We start from the raw sequence: 22192 nt of genomic DNA, 5'->3' as shown, positions 1-22192 counted from the left end.
TGTCTCAATGTGTTAACACAATGTGATTTCCACTTTACTAATGGAATCAAATCTGAAGAAATAAGAAATAATGGCTCCTAATTGTGCAAAAAGATCTTCCTGAATTAGCCTATCTTCCAAATAGCATCCAGTTTGATTTCATGTTTAGACTCTTAGCAGTTTTAAATCATATCTATAGCAGTATGAATTGCATTACTTTTCTATATTGTATAAAATATTGGCTGACTTCCCCAAATGAAACTCTTTGTTTAGCAGAATCCAAGTAATTAAAATGCATTTTCCCTCACATTCATTTAATCCTGTTTTTATCTGACTGAAATGTAAAGCTTTCAATTTTCTTACAGATAAAAATACCCTAGTAGAAAGTTTTACATTTGCTGAATAGGTTTAGCATTACCAACTTTATATTTATTCCATTGGACCTTTGACTGATTCCCAAAATAAAAAAGAGTAATTATTTGTCCTCTTTTTGGAATCTGTGGAAAAAAGAGGCTTGAATATCCACTTAATTTTCAGGTATCTTTTCTTGGCCATTTATTAAATATGCAAGTCATTGTGCCAGGTAGAAAGTAATGTAGCAATTACTGAAAACACTTCCAACAGGAGAAATCGTCTACTTTTGAAGGGACTGCATACTGTTTAAAACATCAAGTAGCTAATTTGTTTATTACATATAAGAATCAATCTAACAAAACTAAAATAAACTCTTAGGAGATATAAAGGCAAAACATATGAACAATTTGACATGAACAATATATTTACCTATAAAAATAAGGAAATTTGTTCAACCTCACTAGTAATCCAGTTAAACCAAATATTAGGTTACTCTCCCATCTGCTAAATTAACAGACATTAGTGATAATACTCAATATTTGTACGAATGTACTGACACTACTATATTCTGTTACTGTTAGATCATAAGGCCCTTCATTTATTTAAAACATTTATTAAATGCATATTATGTATTAGGACTTGATGGCATAATTCTGATCACAGCAATTCACTGACATGTTACATTCTATTGATACAATGTACATGTATATATGCATATGTAAATATATGTGTATGTGTTTACAAAGCTATGAAAACTTTATGGAAATACAAATATGCATCATTAGGGGATTAGTAAAACAAATTTTAGGATGCCAACTCTTTTTGATAATATATAGCCTATAAAATAAATAAGATACACATAAGTGTTTCAAAATAGAACTCCAAGACAAAGATACATATATCTGTGTGTGTGTGTGAATAGTATGTGAATATGCACATATAATATACACATACACATATTCTGTTTCCTTATATGATTATTTTTTCATATATAATGTCTATTTTACATGTGTAAAGATAAGAGACTTGCAAATACGAGTTTGTTCGTTTGGGTGGGAGGGTCATTGGGTAAATGTATGAATGAGCTTTTGTGTAAATTCATAACCCTAAGCATGCACTCAAAACTATAAAACTGTTAAGGATGGTGGTTATAGCCAGGGTGGGGATTCTGGGAAAGTGATGAGTAATGAGTCATTTTTAGTTTGATCTATTTATTTTGATTGAATGTTTTACAGAGAATATTTTCACATATACCTATGTGATTAAGAAAAAAAAAGGACCAAAAATAGAATTGGTATTATTCTTCAGAACATTAATTTATTGACTTGATAAACTAAATATATTTGTTATTAATAAAAGAAATTGTCTGCTCTTGCTTGCTTCCAGTCTGGTTTTGGCAGATTAGGAAATATCTATAGTACCCTGCCAATTCCTCTAGACTTACCCTTTTTCTTACTCTATATCCCATTTGAATGGGGAAGTACATAGTTGTGGGGAGAGGTTATGTTCCCTGTTTCTTCATTGAAAAAGCCTTTGGGACACTTAAATTTTATTAATTTATCAATCATGTTATGGAGGGAGAGTGAAGGTATTGATAGTTTTAAAATTCAATTCCATTTGTCAAAGTATATGTTTATGTTCCTAGTCTGTGTTCCTCCCTGTACTAGGTGAAAGAAAGACTTTATAGGAGTCAGTGGTTCACAAACTTCATACAGATTTCTGAGCCCCTTCCATGGTGTCTATGGTAAGTCTTCCTGGGTTAGAATAGATTAATGTGCATTTTTAGTAAGTCCCTAGATGATACTGAGATTGTGAATTCAGGCACCATATTTTGATAATCAATAGAATAAGTAAAAGAGAAAAAATAATCCCAGACATCATGGAATTTAGAATCTAGTTAGGTTGCATTAGTGTCTTATTGTGGCTTAACAAATTACTGCAAAATTAGTGGCTTAAAACAATACAAATTTATTATGGTTCTTGATGTCAGAAGTATACAATGGATTTCAGGATTGTGAATCTTCTGGAGGCTCTAGGGGAGAAGGTTTCCTTCCTCTTCCAATTTATAGAAACCACCTGCATTCCTTGACTTGTGGCCCATCTTCAAGGTACAGTGTCTTCAAATCTCTCTTTCTTCTTTGCTTTGTCATCACATCTCCTTCTCTGACTCTGACTCTCCTGACTTTCTCTAATATGGAATCCTGTGATTATGTTGTGCCTATCCAAATAATCCAGGATAATCTTCTCATTTCAAAAATCCTTAGTTTTTCTATGTAAAGTAGTATATTCAGAGATTCTCAGGATTAGGATGTGAGTATGACAAGAATCTGAACCATAGAAGATCATATTTGCAGGTATGGTGGTAAATTGAAAGTAATATTTTGCAATCGAGTTCTGACTTTCAATTAACCAACCAACTAACCAACCAAATATACAGCCTTGACTATGTCCATAGATCTTTTTTGAATATTATTTATTGTAAATGTAGTTTAAATAGTTACTTCTAAAATATCTAATGGTTTTTAATACTGGATTCTATAGTGGAAGCTAGTTTTGATTTTTGTTAATGACTGTCATAAGTAAAAAATCAGTGCAGATTTGGAAAAATGGAAATAGTCCGAATTTTAAGATTTCTATCTTGGGGTGCCTGGGTGGCTCAGGCAGTTAAGTGCCTAACTCTTATTTTGGCTCAGGTCATGATCTCCTGGTTCGTGGGTTTGAGCACCAGGTCGGGCTGTGTTCTGACAGCATGGAGCCTACTTGGGATTCTGTCTCTCCCTCTCTCTGCCCCTTCCCCACTCACACACACTCTCTCTCTCTCGCTCTCTCTCGCTCTCTCTCTTTCACACACACACAGAGTAAATAAATATTTCCATATTTATATTTCAGTACACATTTATCTTCTCTTTTATGATACAGTTTCTATGCTATGTTTACCTAAAAATATATTGCTTTTCTTGTAGTAGAAGCCCATGGAAACAAATACATTTAAGATATCATCTAACATATAATCAAGAATATAGAGATCACAAGGATCAAATAGGAAATATTAATTTAATTGTGATAAATGCATTATATATACAGATCCTTCAGAGAGTCCTATGCCAGTAAAGAGAGATGTAGGTTTTCCAACCTTTAAGCAGAGATAAACAACGTGATGAGGGCTTGTTGGGGTAGTGGGGAGAACTGAATGGTGATATAAATTGATAGGAGGTTGAACAAGGAAACTTTGAGACTTTGTTAATTTTTTTTTAATGTTTATTTATTTTTGAGAGAGAGAGACAGAATGCAAGTGGGTTGGAGCAGAGAGAGGGAGGCACAGAATCCGAAGCAGGCTCCAGGCTCTGAGCTGTCAGCATAGAGCCTGATGCAGGGCTCAAACTCACAAGCTGTGAGATCATGACCTGAGCCGAAGTGGGACACTCAACCGACTGAGCCATCCAGGGGCCCCGGAAACTTTGAGACTTTGTAAATTTTCCCCATATGGTAAATTTTTCACCAAAATGCAAATGGAAAGAGAATCCATCAAATAATCGAATTCAATATTGGTAATATCATTCACAAGCAGAGACATGGTGACATTTCTTATGTAGTGCAGTTTGTTTTACTGAATTCCTAAAGGAATGAAATGTCCCAAACAACATTCAAAACTTTTAGTTTAAACAAGTCTATTTGTTGATGCAATATATAAGGTTTTAGTATTTCTTCTCAAATATGTGCAAATATGGAATTTACTATAACAACAAAATGGTGCTTTCATTTTCTTTTAACCACTAGAGGGCAGGATTATTTCTCAGTTTTACTTGATAACCATAATTATAAGATTAACAATGTCATCACACTTACATTTTGTTAAGCAATTTCTATATGAAGGCATTTTCAGATTAACTTCATTCTAATGTTTTTTTAAGATGTCCTTTGAAAAAATTCTCAAATTCCATCTTCACAAATTATTTTACACGTTTAAAATAAGACGTTCATAGTTCATGGACAGAACATGCTGTTTTGATTTAAACGATTTCTAGTATATTTAAGTATAGGATAAGATGGTTTTTGTTTTGTTTTTAGTCACGAAGAAGATGAAGGAAAATAGTAGTGGAATTATAATATATTCTAAAAATATTAGTTTAGATTCAACAATTAATTAAACATTTCATTGTTGTAGGCCATTTTGTTAGACCATGAGCACAAAATAGTAAAACATGTTTCTCTAGGTGTTATTTTCTTTTGGGAACCAATTTTATTCCTCTTTCCAGAAAAGAATTGGAGTATCTTCCATGTGCTTTTAAACTTACCTCCATTTCAGAATACAAAACATTAAGTTAAAATCACCCTCATACTCTACCCCCTCACAAGACTTGTAGGCTCTTTGGGCACAGAACCATGTGTTGGCACTCTATCCCAGCATGCAAAATAGGACTTGCCAGAAAGTAGATAGATACTCAATAGAAATTTGTAGCTGTATTATAATAGTAGTAGAAAAAAATCAATGAAAAATTAATTATTTACTATGGTAATATCTATACTGTATATTATTTTATTCAACTTCACATCAATATCGTATTGATTGTAAAATGATATATGGAGAAAAGTGAACCAACAACTTAGTTCTCAGTTAAGTTCAATTCAGCAATCATGTTTTAGGAACCTAATATATTTCTTGGATTATACCCAGTGCTGTCCATAAACACATGGAAAGAAATAGTCCTTAAAATAGCAGTACAAATAAAAGTACATAAAACAGATAGCTTTAATCCTTATAAATGAGATTAAACATTTTGGTCAAGTTTTTTTCCCCCATAAAATAAATATTTATTGAGTGCCTATCATTTGCCACATAAGTACTAGGGAAATTGAAATGAATATATAGCTCACAGACCTCAAGGACTTACAGGGTGATTTTTATTGTTTCTGTTCACAAAAAAAATGATGTAAATGTCTAAGATACTTTTTTTCCTCCTCAAACAACCCTTTATCTGTTTGTTTGTTTATTTATTACAGCATTGATTTTTTTAAATTATTTTTTTAAATTTTAAATCAAAGTTAACATATAGTGCAATAATGGTTTCAGGAGTAGAATTTAGTGATTCATCACTTACATATAACACCCAGTGCTCATTCCCGCAAGTGTCCTCCTTAATGCCCATCACACATTTGGCCCATCCCACCACCCAACACCCCTCCAGCAACTCTAAGTTTGTTTTCTGAATTTAAGAGTCTCTTGTGGTTTGTCTCCCTCTTTGTTTTTATATTGTTTTTGCTTCCTTTCCCTTATGTTCATCTGTTATATTTCTTAAATTCCAATATGATTATAGTCATATTTGTCTTTCTCTGACTAATTTCGCTTGGAATAATATACTCTAGTTCCATCCACATTGTTGCAGATGGAAAGATTTCATTTTTGATTGCCAAATTATATCCCATTTATATATATACCACATCTTCTTTATCCATTCATCAGTCATGGACATTTGGGCTCTTTCCTTATTTTAGCTCTTGTCAATAGTGCTGCTATAAACATTGGGGTGCATGTGCCCCTTAAATCAGCACCCCTGTATCTTTTGGATAAATACCTAGTAGTGCAGTTCGTGGACCATAGGGTAGTTCTATTTTTCATTTTTTGAGGAACCTCTATACTGTTTTCCTGAGTGGCTGTACCAGGTTGCATTCCCACCAGCAGTGCAAAAGGATTCCTCTTTCTCCACATCCTCACCAACATCTGTTGTTGTCTGAGTTGTTAATTTTAGCCATTCTAACGGGTGTAAGGTGGTATCTCATTGTGGTTTTGATTTGTATTTCCCTGATGTTGATTGATGAGCATCTTTTCATGTGTTGGTTGGCCATGTGGATGTCTTCTTTAGAGAAGTGTCTATTCATGTCTTTTGCCATTTCTTCAGTAGATTACTTGTTTTTTGGGGTGTTGAGTTTGATATGTTCTTTTTAGACTTTGGATACTAACCCTTTATCTAATATGTCATTTGCAAATATCTTCTCCCATTCTGTTGGTTGCCATTTAATTTTGCTGATTTTTTCCTTCTCTGTGCAGAAGCTTTGTATCTTGATGAGCTCCCAATAGTTCATTTTTGCTTTTGTTTCCCTTGCCTCTGGAGACATGTCAAGTAAGAAGTTGCTCTGGCCGAGGTCAAAGTTCTTGCCTGTTTTCTCCTCTAGGATTTTGATGGCTTCCTGTCTTATGTTTAGGTCTTTTATCCATTTTGTGCGTGGTGTAACAAAGTGGTCCAGGTTCATCCTTCTTCATGTCGCTGTCCAGTTCTCCCAATACAATTTGTTGAAGAGACTGTCTTTTTTTTTCCATTGGATATTCTTTCCTACTTTTTCAAAGATTAGTTGGCCAAACATTTGTGGGTCCATTTCTGGGTTCTCTATTCTGTTTCATTGATCTGAGTGTGTGTTTCTGTGTCAGTACCATGCTGTCTTGGTGATTACAGCTTTGTAATACGGCTTGAAGTCAGGAATTTTGATGCCTTCAGCTTTGGTATTCTTTCTCAGGAATGCTTTGACTATTTGAGGTCTTTTAGAGTTCCATACAAATTTGAAGGTTGTTTGTTCTAACTCTGTGAAAATGCTGGTGTTATTTTGATAAGGATTGCATTAAATCCTTAGATTGCTCTGGGTAGTTTTGACATTTTAACAATATTTGTTAAATATTTAACAATATTTGTTCTTCCAATTAATAGCATGGAAAGTTTTGCCATTTTTTTTTGGTGCCATCTTCAATTTATTCCATAAGCTTTGTATAGTTTTCAGTATATAGATTTTTCACTTCTTTGGTTAGGTTTATTCCTAGGTATTTTATGGGTTTGGTGCAATTGTAAATGGGATTGATTCCTTGATTTCTCTTTCTGCTGCTTCATTGTTGATGTGTAGAACGGCAACCAATTTCTGTACATTGATTTTTTTATCCTGAGACTGCTGAATTCATGGATCAGTTCTAGCAGTTTTTTAGTGTAGTCTTTTGGTTTTCCCCTTAGGGTATCATGTTGTCTGTGAAGAGTGGAAGTTTGACTTCCTCCTTGCTGATTTGGATGCCTTTTATTTCTTTGTGTTGTCTGATGGCTGAGGCTAGGACTTCCAACATTATGTTGAATGGCAGTGGTAAGAGTGGACATCTTTGTCATTTTCCTGACCTTAGTGGGGGGGTGGGGAAGCTCTGTGTTTCCCCATTGAGAATGTTAACTGTGGGTCTTTTGTATATGACCTTTATGATCTTGAGGTATGACCTTCTATCCCTACTTTCTTTAGGGTTTTTATCAAGAAAGGATGCTGTCTTTTGTCAAATGCTTTTTCTGCATCTATTAAGAGTATCATGTGGATCTTATCCTTTCTTTTATTAATGTGATGTATCACATTGATTGATTTGCAGATATTGAACCAGTCCTGCATCCCAGGAAAAATTTCCCACTTGATCGTGGTGAATAATTCTTTTAATGTACTATTGGATCTGGTTAGCTAGTATCTTGTTTTCTGAATTTTTGCATCCATCTTCATCAGGGAAATTGGTTTGTAGTTCTTTATTTTAGTGGGGTCTTTGGTTTTGGAATCAAGGTGATGCTGGCCTTGTAGAATGAGTTTGGAAGTTTTCCTTCCATTTCTATTTTTTGAAGCAGCTTCAAAAGACTAGGTGTTTAACTCTTCTTTAAATGTGTGGTAGAATGTCCCCTGGAAAGCCATCAGGCCCTTAACTCTTGTTTTTTGGGTAGATTTTTTATTATTGATTCAATGTCTTTACTGGTTATAGGTCTGTTCAAATTTTCTATTTCTTCCTATTTCAGTTTTGGTAGTTTATATGTTTGTAGGAATTTGTCCATTTCTTCCAGATATCTCAATTTGTTGGCATATAATTTCTCATAAATTTCTCTTATTATTGTTTGTATTTCTGCGGTATTGGTTATGCTCTCTCCTCTTTCATTCATGATATTATTTATTTGGGTCCTTTCCTTTCTCTTTTTGATCAATCTGGCTAGGGATTTTTCAATTTTGTTAATTTTTTAAAAGAACCAGCTCCTGGTTTCTTTGATCTGTTCTACAGTTGGGTTTGTTTGTTTGTTTGTTTGTTTGTTTGTTTTGTTGGGGTTTTTTTTGAGATCATTGATTTCTTCTTTAATCTTTATTATTTCCCTTTATTTACTGGTTTTGGACTTTATTTGCTGTTATTTTTCCAGTTCTTTTAGGTGTAGCGTTGTGCTATGTATTTGAGACATTTCTTCCTTCTTTAGAAAGGCCTAGATTGCTACATACTTCCCTCTTATGACTGCCTTTGCTGTATCCCAGAGGTTTGGGGATATCCTGTTTTCATTTTAATTGGCTTCCATTTACTTTTTAATTTCCTCTTTAATTTCTTTGTCAACCTATTCATTCTTTAGTAGGATGTTCTTTAATCTCCAAGTATTCATGGTCTTTCCAAATTTTTTCTTGTGGTTGATTTCAAGTTTCATACTGTTGTGGCCTGAAAATATGCAAGGTATGATCTCAATCTTTTTGTACTTGTGGAGGGCTGATTTGTGACCTAGTATGTGATCTATTCTGGAGAATGCTCCGTGTGCACTTGAGAAGAATATGTAGTCTGCTGCTTTATGATGAAATGTTCTGAATATATCTGTTAAGTCTATCCAGTCCAGTGTGTCATTCAAAGCTATTGTTTCCTTGTTGATTTTCTGTTTATGTTATCTGTCCATTGCTGTAACTGAGGTGTGGAAGTCCGCTACTGTTATTGTATTATTATCAATGAGTTTCTTTATGTCTGTGATTAATGATTTATATATTTGGGAGTTCCACATTTGGGGCATAAATATTTATACTTGCTAGGTCTTCTTGGTGGACAGACCCCTTAATTATGATATAGTTCCCTTCTTCATCTTTTCTCACAGTCTTTATTTTAAAATCTAGTTTGTTTGATGTAAGTATGGCTACTCCAGCTTTCTTTGACAACCGTTAGTGTGATAGATGTTTCCTTATCCCCTTGCTTTCAATATGCAGGTGTCTTTAGGTCTAACATGAGCCTCTTGTAAGCAGCATATAGATGGCTCTTGTTTTCTTATCTGTTCTGATACCCTATGTCTTTTGTTTGGAGCGTTTAGTCCGTTGACATTTTGAATGAGTACTGAAAGGGGCGCCTGGGTGGATCAGTTGGTTCAGTGTCCAACTTCTCTCAGGTCATGAGTTCAGAGTTTGTGAGTTAGAGCCCAGCGTCAGGCTCTGTGCTAAAAGCTCAGATCGTGGAGCCTGCTTTGGATTCTATGTCTCCCTCTCTCTCTCTGTCCCTCCCCTACTCGCACTCTGTGTCTCTCTCTCTCTCTCTCTCAAAAATAAACATTAAGAAAATTTAAAATAAAAAAATTACTAGGGCACCTGGGTGGCTCAGTCGGTTAAGCGACTGACTTCAGCTCAGATCATGATCTCACGGTTCAAGGGTTCAAGTGCTGCATTAGATCTATGCTGACAGCTTGGAGCCTATTTCCTGCTTCAGATTCTGTGTCTCCCTCTCTCTCTGCCCCTCCCCCACTCATGCTCTGTCTCTCTCTGTCTGAAAAACTAAACATTAAAAAATTTTTAAATAAAAAAATTACTTTAGAGTGAGTACTGAAAGATAAATTTAGTGCCATTGTGTTGCCTGTACAGTTGTTGTTTCTGGTGATGTTCTCTGGTCCTTTCCAGTCTTTATTGCTTTTGTTGTTGTTGTTGTTGTTGTTCGTTTTGTTTTGTCTTTTTTTCCACTAAAAGATTCCCTCTTAAAATTTCTTGCAGAGCTGGTTTAGTGATTACTGTTCTGCTTCCTCCATCCTTGCCGTCATGGCATCCATTTGTGATTGCATCTCACTTACAGCATTTTTAATTTTGTCCTGACTAGATTTTACTTCTTTTATGTCTGCAGAAGGAATTATATGCTTTTTTTCAACCCCAGCTAGTATTCTTATTATAGTGATTCTAAATTTTAGTTCAGACATCTTGCTTATATCTGTGTTGTAAGCTTCTGGCTATCATTTCTTCCTGTTCTTTCTTTTGGGGTGAATTCCTTCATTTTGTCATTTTGGAGGAAGAAAAAAATTAACAAAATAAAAAAATAAAAATTAAAAAAATTAAAAACAAAACAAAACTCAAATAAAGGAAGATAGATCTTAGGTGTGTTTTTGTTTGTTGAAAGAAGATTGATAGAATAGAGAAAAAAGGGAAGAAAAAAATAAAAAGGTAAGAAAATATTTACAGATTAAAAAAATTATATGATAAAATAGAATAAAATAAAGAAAATGCAATGGAACAAATAATTTAAAAAAAATAAAAAATAGGGGCACCTCGGTGGCTCAGTCGGTTAAGTGTCCGACTTCAGCTCAGGTCTGATCTCACTGTTCATGAGTTCAGTCCCTGCGTCGGGCTCTATGCTAACAGCTCAGAGCCTGGAGTCCAGTTCAGATTCTGTGTCTCCCTCTGTCTCCAACCCTCCCCAACTCACACTCTGTGTCTCTCTCTCTCAAAAATAAATAAACATTAAAAACTTTTTTTAAATAAAAAATAAAGTTAAATAAATAAAATTTTCTCCTTCTGTATCCAAAAAGAGGAAGAAAAGAAAGAAAAAAGAAAATAATTTAAATAAAAACAGAAAAAGAACAAATAAATAAACCAGCAAACAGAATGAAATTTGAAGTTACATCCAGTTTCCTCTAGAACTGAAACTGTGCAGCCCTCTATAGTCCATATACTAAGCAGGTGGAGTGACTTGTGCTCTTCTTCCAGGGGATGTGCGTGGAGGGCGCAATTGGGTGGAGCTTGGTGTAATAGCTCTATTCTCCACTAGGTGGTGCTTCTTAACTTATTGGGGTGGATCAATGTGCCAGGAGAGGTGGGAATGGCTTCACCCAGCTCCTTAGACTCTGGTGCAGGAAATTCATGCTCTCACCAACCTGCTATCAAGCACCCCTGCTTTGTCTCAGGTCTCCATCCACTCCCCGCCTCTCCCTCTCCCTAACCAAGCTGTCCACCTGCCATTCAGCACCTCCCTCTAGAGTTTTATCTCAGATGGTGTTGTGTTTCAAAACCCCATATTTCAGAGACCCCTGTGGCTTGGACCCACATGGACTCTCTGGAAGAGGTACTTGCAGAGCAATGGCCGGTGCTGGCTTGCCCATTAACATTCGTGTAATCACACAGTGGCAATGGTTCAGAGATTATGGCAAATTACAACACACAGCTGCTACCAGTTTTCACAGTGTTCGGGCATCCTTGTCCCAATACCAGCAAATGTGACTGCTCTCCGGGGTCCACTGGGACTTTTGTCTGTGGGGAGGCCGCATGATCTCTACCAAATGTATTCCAAGCAGGGTAACCACTTCTTCCCATATGGCACACAGACCCCTCAGACCCAGCTGCCTGTATCTGGGGATTTTCCCTGCTTCCTCACCATAGCACCACCAGGCACTGAGCTCTGGAAACTTCAGGCTCTGCGCTCCACTGTTTATAGAATCCTGGCAGTATTTAAATCTTCTCCTTTCTTCCCATCAATGGTTTTGGGGAGCGTATATTTTTGTTTAGTCTGCTGCAAGTATTTTCACTCTTTCTTTCTCTTTTTTTCCAGCTACTTTTGGGGGAGTGCTTTTTTTACACCATCTTGATGTGCCATACTCTCTCCCTTTCTCCTTCTCTGTCCACTCTCTGCAAAAACAGCTCCCTACCTTCCACGGCTTTTCTCTCTTCCAGTTCACCTCTCTGTACTGTGTGCCTGCTGAATTCTGTGGCTCAAGTTATGCAGATTGTTGTGTTAATCCTCAGATCAATTTCCTAGGGGTTCAAATGGTTTGGTGCTGATCTAGCTGCGTTTCAGGGATGAGACAAGCTCAGAGTCCCCATGCTGCTCTGCCAACTTAACTCCTCCCCATTTTTGTCAAGTTTCAACCCATCCTCAGGCCAGCTAAGGGAAAAACATCATATTCAACCTTTGGATTCTGCAAATGCACAAGGAAATCAAATGTTCTGCCAAATGACTTTGTAACATAGCAAGTTCAAGCTGTATCATAAAATAATACCAAAGCATTATATAAAAATAATGGGTGGACCACTCAAACAAGTGTGTTCTTGGGCAAATGGTAGTCTTTAAGAAGTGCTACTTAGTTGTCCTATCAGCCTTGGGCTCAAAACCTTGTGTGCAAGAAGGCACAGAGTCCACCAGCTTAGAAAATACTGACAATAGCTGAACATAATTCAAGGGATTTTAAGGTTAACTGTAGTTTTCTAAATTACCTGTATTTATTCAGTCAAGTGTTCCTTGTAATGCATATTTATATACTGTGTAGTACATATTCAGAAAAAATATATACACATACACATATTCCCATACACACCCACGCAAACACACACACACACACACACGAACAACTACAAACACTATCCAGCTTAAACTATATGAGATTATATGATTTTTAAAAATTTTTTTAATTTACTTATTTTTCCAGAGAGAGAGACAGAGCACGAGCAGGGGAGGGGCAGAGAGAGAGGGAGACACAGAATCTGAAGCAGGCTCCAGGCTCTAAGCTGTCAGCACAGAGCCCAACGTGGGGCTCAAACTCACAGACTGCAAAATCATGACCTGAGCTGAAGTAAGCCACCCAGGTGCCCCATGAGATTATATGATTAAAATATCAGTTTCTAGTTTATAAATGTTTGATAAAAACTTAAGCCAGATGTGACATACATATATGTGTGTGTGTGTGTGTGTGTGTGTGTGTGTGTATATATATATATATATATGTATATACATGGGTGTGGGGGGTGTGTGTATATGGTATATATAGTATTTATCATGGCTTAATTCAAAATTTTCTTCTTTTCTTGTCATTTGCTGGGATTTATGTATCTGTGATGTCAGTTTCACAATTCTTCCCTATTATTGGGATATAGTCTCACACCAAAGTTGTGTCTGCTTTTAATTGTTATAAGTTTATATTTTAAGGTATAATTTTTTTCTGCCTGTTTATATTTAATCTTATCCTGATTTATAAAAATTTGGGGAAATTAATGTGAACAGATATTTGGAGTAGTAGTCCATAAATATTACTCTACACAAGAAAAGAAGTGAAAATTAATAGAACTAAACAGATTGGAGGGGGAAATAAGAGTGACTTAAAAATGAAGAACCTCGGGGCGCCTGGGTGGCGCAGTCGGTTAAGCGTCCGACTTCAGCCAGGTCACGATCTCGCGGTCCGGGAGTTCGAGCCCCGCGTCAGGCTCTGGGCTGATGGCTCGGAGCCTGGAGCCTGTTTCCAATTCTGTGTCTCCCTCTCTCTCTGCCCCTCCCCCGTTCATGCTCTGTCTCTCTCTGTCCCAAAAATAAATAAACGTTGAAAAAAAAAATTAAAAAAAAAAATGAAGAACCTTGTCACTAAAGAAGTAGGTCAAGTATACTGGGAATAACAAAAGAAAGCATCTGTAAGGGTAAAATATTATAATCAGAGAGGGACTTTGTGATTTCAGTGTTAATCAGCTACCTGATTAAAAGAAGAAGAAAATGGAGTACCTGGTGGTTCAGTCAGTTAAACATCAGTTCAGGTCATGATGTCATGGTTTGTGAGATGGAGCCTTGCGTCAGGCTCTATGCTGACAGCATGGAACCTGCTTGGGATTCTCTCTCTCCCTGTCTGTCTGCCCCTCTCCTGCTCACACACACACACACTCTCTCTCTACCAATATAAGTAAACTTAGGGGTGCCTGGGTGGCTCAGTCAGTTAAGCGTCCAGCTTTGGCTCAGGTCATGACCTCACAGTTCATGGGTTTCGAGTCCCCCATCAGGCTCTGTGCTGACAGCTCAGAGCGTAGAGCCTGCTTTGGATTCTGTGTGTCTCTCTCTCTTTGCCCCTTCCCTGCTTGCTTTCTCTCTCTCAAAAATAAGTAAACATTAAAAAATTAAAAAAAAACTTACAAAATAAACTTAAAAAAACCTACTTTAAAAAATTATAAAAATTACTTTGCTGCCTTGACATTTCTTGGAGGGAGAGATACTTTCTGAGGCTAACTTAAGTCTCTCTTTTCTCATTTTTAAGGACTTTATCCTGACTTCCTATTTTACCATCGTCTTTTACAAGCAGCAGGAGTTATAATTGTCCTTTGATGCATTCAAGTACTTGTGATTTGGAAGTACAAGTATATATTATAATATATAAAAATATATTGTTAACATATAATTATGTATTAATTATAAGTGTACATATACATGTATATGGGAAAAAACTTGATGGGACTTTTAGTTTATTTTTCTGCATTTTCCTATTAAATGCAGGAAATATCAACTTTTCTGGATTAAGCAGCTCTTAATTGTGAACACTGAGAATGATTGCTCTTGTCCTTGAGTGCATTTACTAACATAGGAGGGTAAATATTTAGAGCAATACATAGGGATTTAGCCTTGTGATTCCCATTATTGTAAAGAAATATAAATATTTACAGTACATTTATCCCATGATGTTTGTCCTGGGACTCAGAATAATGAAATGAAACAACTATTTAAAACAAGTTATGTGCAGCCTTGAATAAATTTGTGATTTAACACAATGTGGAAGACGTTATGGCTTCCTACTATCTTCAAATGCACTAAAATATAATCAGTCTTAATATAGCCAACACTTTTGAAAGATGGACAAACTTAAAATTGAGGCTATAAATAATCTATAAGTGGCTTAAAGAAATATTATTTTTTAAGTAGAAAACTGGAGAACTAGTTAATTATAATTCTTCACCTTATTCCATAAACATAGAAAGCCAGGAGGATAAATTTATCTAACTTTTTTTTAGCACAATATGTTATATACTCTTCAGTGTAGAAATATAAGTGAATGATATGTTCTGAAGCTGTGTCATGTTAACAGAAGAAAAGAGTAAGTATTGTAGTATAGCCTCTTTTTTCAGAATAGGAAAATCATTCCATTTTTGCTTTCTCTGTATTTATTTATTTATTTATTTATTTATTTATTTATTTATTTATGTAAAAAAATCACAGTCCTAATTTGAAGGGATTAAAAGCTCTCCTTTAAAAATATTGGAGAACAACAGCTCTTGGAGACTAGCTCAAATATTGTCATTATTCTCCTTGTTGTGAACTTGTCTACTCTTGAAAATATTTCTGGTTCTCCAATTTAGCTGTGGTTGCATCAGTTCTGTTAGGTAAAAAATACTCCCATAGTAGCAAAGCTGCTTGCAAAAGTGTGTTCTGTAGGTGGTTTCCCACCTTGGTTGGCCCGGTTCAAGGAGCAAGATGGTAGGAGTCCTTTCTTACCAAATGCCTCTCCTGCTGGCTGTCAGGGAAGCCTCTTCTCTGCATCTGCCCACTATGTGCTCATCACTACTGTCACACTTTTCACACTGTATTGTAATTATTTATGTGGTTACCTTTCCTAGTAGAGACTAAACTCCTTGAGAACAGAGAATGTGTCTTAAATCTATGTGTCTCCAGGAGTACCTGGGTGGCTCAGTCATTTGAGGTTCAGGTCATGATCTCATGGTTCGTGGGTTCAAGCCCCACGTCAGGCTCTGTGCTGACAGCTCAGAGCCTGGAGTCTGTCTGTCTCTCTCTCTCAAAAACCAATAAACATTTAAAAAAAGTTTAAAAAAATCTATGTATCTCCAATCCCTTACACTATTTTTGACACCAAATTTTAGTCAGTGTATCTTTGACTATTTATCTAATTTTCACCAAGTTTTATCTATATCCATAACCTTATTCTGTACTGTGTTAGAAAACATGACTTAGTTGTGACCTTAATTTTTATGAAAATTAACATTCCATTGAATAAACCTAACTCCCTCTTGTTTGACTCTGGAACTGTCTAAATAAAATTCCAAACCATTCTATATTGTTGTAATTCAGGTTTTATTTAGTCAATTATCACATAAAACAGATTTGCACAGTTGACTCTCTTGGAATTGCAGTTCTCAAAATGTGTTTAACCAAACGTTCTTCTTTAGTTTGCCAATGAATTGATCTAGGGTGTAAAGTGTGTGTGTGTGTGTGTGTGTGTGTGTGTGTGTGTGTGTGTGTATTTGGTCTGGACAGAATTATGGTGTCTATAAATTAGTGAACAAACAGTATTATTCCTTTAGAATAACAGAGTTGGGAAAAAATAATGGAGATGCTCACTTACCAAAGGACTATTTATTTACTAGTGGATAAAAAGTAAAACTACAATATATATTGTTCTAGCCTTGGATAAATGTATTAGGGTCCAGTAGGAGGGCACCAGAATTGCCAAAGGTAGGAAAGATACTGTACATGTGGTTAGCATTAAACACATACCCACTTATTGACCAGACATTGTGTTTTAAACACCATTCTCCACTAAAAGTGACTTTGAACTCCTTGGAAAAATGATTGATTCTAAGGCTAGAGGAGATAAGTACCAGATGAACCTAAATATCTTCTTGAATCAGAAAGTAGAAAATACTTTTATTTTTCAGAAATAAAGAATACCCTATCAAACAGTGATAGAGAAACATCAAAAGGGGATCAAACTGATCAAATCTAGGACAGTTTGGACATCAAAATAAATAAAATAATAATGGATCATACCATAGCATAAAGTAAGAATCTATGAGTCCAGGCTTATGTAAAACTAAACGAATAAATAAATGATGAGAAATAAGATATTTGTATAATGTCAAGCTATCTTCCAAGAAAACACAATTACAAAAGGAAAAAAAAGGAATGGAGAAGCCTTATTGACATCACCTTAACTGAGCATCTAAGTTAAATTACCAGTATTGGGACAAGTTGAACTTATGTGCTACCTGATAGATATGAATGAGAAAAACACAGCATCACTCCACAGAATTCCTGCCAAAGAAATAAATCTGAATCTTATCAAAAGGAAATCTTACACAAACCTAAATGTAAGAACATTCTGTAAAATAGAGGGTCTTTAATCTTTAAAAGCTTTAAGATCATGAAAAGAGAGACTGAGAAATTGTTTCAGGTGAGGGAGGTTACTAAATGAATATAACATTATCTCTGAACTGAATTCTGTTAGAACTGATTTGTTTAGGAGGATAATTGGTAAAACTTGAATGGGATTTGAGGATTGGATGATGGTAATGTATTTTTCTAGTTATCTATTGCATATGAAATCACTTCCCACCTAATGGTATAAAACTATAGTGATTTTATAATGCTTACAGATTTTGTATGAGGGTTAGGAATTTGGAAAGGGCTCAGTGGAGTTGATTTCTTTCTGCTCCATGATATCAGAGGTTTTAGCTAAAAACATTTCTCTGGCTAGGAGTAGGAATCATCTGAAGGCTTATTTATTCACATGTCTGGTGGTTGATTCTGGCTGTTGGCTCAGAACCCACACCTCCATATTGATGCTTGTGTTTCTTCATAGTATGGTGGCTGAGTTTCAATTGTGTGTTTTCCAGGAGAATCAGACAGAAGTTCTATCATCATTTATGACTTAGCTTTGGAAGTTACAAAGCCTACTCAGATTCAAGAACAGGAAGTAAAGACTTTCCTCTTTCCTCCTTTTTTAGGCAAAAACTACACATGTGATGGGAGGAATGTGAAACTCACTTTATAAAAAGAACATATGAAATAAAAGAGAGATTAGGGTTTAGTCATCTTTAGAAAATAAAGCCTGTCTCATGTGTAATGATAATGAACTGATTTTGAAAGAGCTGTGCTGCAGTTTTATAAGGCAGTCACCTTATACATAGGAAATCATAGTTAAATATTCAGGTACATTACGGTACATTATGGTGATGGTACATTATGTTGGCAACTTATCCACAAATAGTTCCAGAAAAATATTTAATTGAAATGCTGTATTCTTATAAGTTTTCTATAAGTTTTTAATTGTTTCAAAACAAAAAGTAAAGCAAACATCTAAAAATAGAAAGGGAGATTTCCAGGAGGACCTGATTAAGACTACCTTGTAAAATGGAAATGGAGAGAGCCAGCTGAGGTTATGCCTATGGGAGGGGAGGGTAGATTGCCATTCATAGAGGAATATTAAACTATAATGGCAAGGCTGTAACAATGATGGCAGAAATAGTAAATAGAAGGCTTCCGAGGTTTCATCTACTGAGGAGAATTAACTGTTGTTTGACAGAAATATCATAGTATTCATGAATGGGGGGAATTAGGTTTTCAGCTCCTACTTTAAGTAGAAAAGAACCTATACTGCCAATAAAGTTGTTTTTTTTTCTGCCAGTAAAGTTTTAAATCATTCCTTTTTAACCTATTTTGCAGAAAACAAACTGGCCTTTTAAAGGTAATGTAAATATTGGGGCACCTGGGTGGCTCAGTCAGTTAAGCGTCAGACTTTGGCTCAGGTCATGATCTCGCGGTCCGTGAGTTCGAGCCCTGCATTGGGCTCTGTGCTGACAGCTCAGAGCCTGGAGCCTGTTTCAGATTCTGTGTCCCAATCTCCCCCACTCATGCTCAGTCTCTGTCTCTCAAAAGTAAATGAACATTAAAAATGTTTTAAAGAAAAAAATTAATTTTAACAGCATATTTTTAATCCTTCATGATCAAAATATTATTCCAATATGCAATAAATAGTAAACATGATTGAAATTTCTTACATTATTTTTTTGGAAGAAGCCTTCAATTCTGAAGTGTATTTTACACTTAGAATATATCTTAATCAGGCTAGCCACCTTACAAAAGTATTCAATAGCCCCATAGGACTAGTGACTGCTTTATTGGGCAGTGCAGCTCTGTATATGTATATATACATAGTACCCAAGATATGCTTCTACTGAGTAGAAGTTTGGGGTGATGGTAGAGTGATCTGGAGCCGATAGCTAAGAAAGAATTCTTGAAGACATCTTTGGTACAAAAAGGTGAGTTTATTAAAGCATGGGGACAGGACCCATGGGCGGGAACAGTGGCGCTGGGGTCATGAAGGGTAACTCATTATATACCCTAAGGTTGGGAGAAGGTCAGGGATAGAGTCAGTCTCTAAGGAATTTTGGAAGCAAGTTTTTCAGGATCTTGAGGGGCTAACTGTTGCTAGGGAAACACCATTGATTACCATTTAGCAAAACCTTAGTCATGAGGCCTTTTCAGATGCATGTCAGGGGCCATAAGCTTGGAGTATGATTGCTAATATATGTCTTTGGGCAGTTGAGATAAAGGAAGTTTCCAAAAGAATTTGTGTATATTAAAGTAGACTCGTAGGTTTCGGGGTGGGGGTGTGGGGCGAGCTCAGGATAATGATTCTCTTTTGCTCCTAGCAAAGTGTTATCATGGAGGCAGCTGAGCTCCTAAAAGGGAGGTCCTTCTGCCAGTTTCAAGGACTTGTCAATGGGCTATAGGCAGTAAGGGAATTTAATTTTTCATCTGCCTTAGTTTCCCACATCACCATGGCAAGCACTTAAACCCCTTTCCTTAGTTCTTGGGTAGCCAAGAGTGCTGAGGAATATCACACATTATTCCACCTGGACAGGGGCCGTTAGCCCGTATTTTGCCCTCAGCTTGCTCTACGCTCCCTCAACACTGAGTATGAATTCAATATTTGTCAGTAAACCCTTGTGTTATATTTAAAGTCCTGGATTGAAAAATTCTATTCCGGTAGTATTATATATAAATATCTGAAATGTTTGAAGCCTTGCTACTCAATCCAGTAAATACTCAGGTGTCCAGGGAGTCTTAGTAGTATTCTTATGCAAATACCTTCTCTGAGACTTATTCACGGTGGGCATAGTAAGCATTTATTCCAAAAAGCTAATTAAAAACTTATTTTATATCCTAGCATAGATAATATGAAATATTCACTTCTCAAAAGGGAAGATCAAAACTGAAGAGATTTTGTTCAAGTGTGAAATATTCCCTGACTGGGAGGACATTGTATATCTTCTAAGTGAGAGGAGATGTGAGATTTCTAAGGGTTGTAGTAGAGGGAGTTTCAATACTGGTAACCAAGCAATGACTTCTTAAAAAGTTTACTTCTGCACATTTGCCATTTATCAGCTAAATGTACCTCCTAAGCTTTATCTGAATGTTACTAGGATCCAGGAAAACATCAATCTTTACTAAAATATTTAACCAAGAAATCTGATTTAGTAGCAAATGGAGGGCGGGGAGATCAATAGTGTCTATTTACATAAGTACTAAGATTTGGGTTTAAACAGAGGCAAGAGTTAGAATGTATTTACTATGAACAGAATTAAGTGCTTTATATGCATTTGTTTATTTAACCTTAAAAAGGTTATTGTCCTTAAAACAATAACTCCTAAAAGATAGTATAACCATTCACCACCAGTATTTCTTATGGAAATTGGAGGTACAAAGAAGTTAAGGTAGTTTCCCAGGTCATATAGCTAAGAGGAGATATAGTCAGGATTCAAATTCAGGTTAACCTGAATCTAGAATCAGGGACCCTAACATCTAGACTACCTGTCAAAAAATATGAATGTGTTTCTTCCATGAAGCCATCTGCTTATTCAGTTATTTCTGATGTACATATTCTTTGAGATATACCATATTAAAGACTCTTTGATCCAGTAGTTGAATTTGACTTCATATGAATAAAATTTAAGTTAATTTTCGAGCTTAGAACAATTGAAATTATATACCTCTACTAAGTGTTAGACGAAATATCCTTTTAATGGTACCTAGTAGCCCTCATCTCCAATGGCCTCAGTAATCTTCCAAGAGTTTTTTCTGTGTGACCACTTTGAATTCTATATGCTCTTCCTCTCTGTGTGACTAACACTTTATTTTTTCCCAACTTTGAAGCCAAATGAAATTTAGTACTTCAATTCCCCTCTGTGACTTCTAACTGATTTCTTCTGTTCTGAGCCAGTGGAGAATAACAACAGGCAGTAGAATTTCTCTATGTCCCAAACTACCCTCACTTATTCTGCTGGCTGTATCAGAGACTCTGTAGCTGGCATTTCACTATGCCACTAGAAATTTAACAGTAAACAGAGCAATATCCACCCATCAATTCATGCACACACACCTCGTCACTCATCCAGGACTCATAGGGGTAATGAAGTGTTTCTCTGGCATCTTAGCAGTAGACCCTCATTTATTACAGAACAATGAAACTGACAGTGCTGCCAAAAGATCATTCTGTTTTGAAGACTTGCCTGACTGGTGTCAATCTTGTTACTGTTTTATTTTACTTTATTTTATTTATTTTTTTGTTTTCTTTTTCCTTCATTTCCTCTTGTATTTTTTCTCTTGTTTTCTTTCTTTTCTTTTCTTTTCTTTTCAACTTATAGCCATTCCCAAGTTTGAAAATCCATGGACTCTCTAAATGCTATATTGGAAAAAGCAAGTGTTTACTGACTATATGACTCAAGGCAATAGGGAGACACATTTTTACTTATAACTTTCTTAAATAGCCTCTTTCTAGTTAGATTTAGTTGGGACCAGATAGATTTCTTTTCTTAACTGGTAAAGGATGCAAGGTCTACTTTTCTTGATGCATTTATACCAAGCTAACACAAAAATTAACACATGAAAGAGATAATTTTATTTTGGTGCAAAAATGAGTGCTGGGAGGTTGATCTCTCTAGCTGATAAAATAAGTCAAATGAATCAGTAGTCTATCTGAATGTTGTGTTTTCATGAGAAATAAGTCAGTTGTGCATTGGGATGAATAAGCTTAAGTAAAGAATTGTATTTTGCTCTTTAGAAGGCTCCCTACCTCCTGTGGTCCACTTAACAGTAGGAATAAAAACACTAAAATATGATTTTTCCAAACTACTTCAGTTTCCATCTTTTGTTGTTTCCACTTGTAAAGCAGGCACTGGTAGTCTTGACATGCAGTGGGGAAATGGTTACTTAAAATTATCACCTGTAGACCTGTATTCAAGCAGGTAGGAAGAGAAAGGAGAAAGAATGAATGACAAGTAA

General features: G+C 35.8%; 1 pseudogene; it reads right to left on the bottom strand.

The window, feature by feature from the left end:
- LOC124514286 (alpha-ketoglutarate-dependent dioxygenase alkB homolog 4-like) overlaps positions 1-22192 on the bottom strand; it is a 138838-nt pseudogene that overhangs the window by 60197 nt on the left and 56449 nt on the right.

Source organism: Lynx rufus, unplaced genomic scaffold (assembly GCF_022079265.1).
Source record: "Lynx rufus isolate CCGP_SWC_20201006 ecotype Redwood Valley unplaced genomic scaffold, mLynRuf1.p SCAF_2, whole genome shotgun sequence".
NCBI lineage: Eukaryota > Metazoa > Chordata > Mammalia > Carnivora > Felidae > Lynx > Lynx rufus.
Note: the sequence above shows the minus strand (reverse complement) of the source record. Positions and strands in the feature narration are given on the sequence as shown.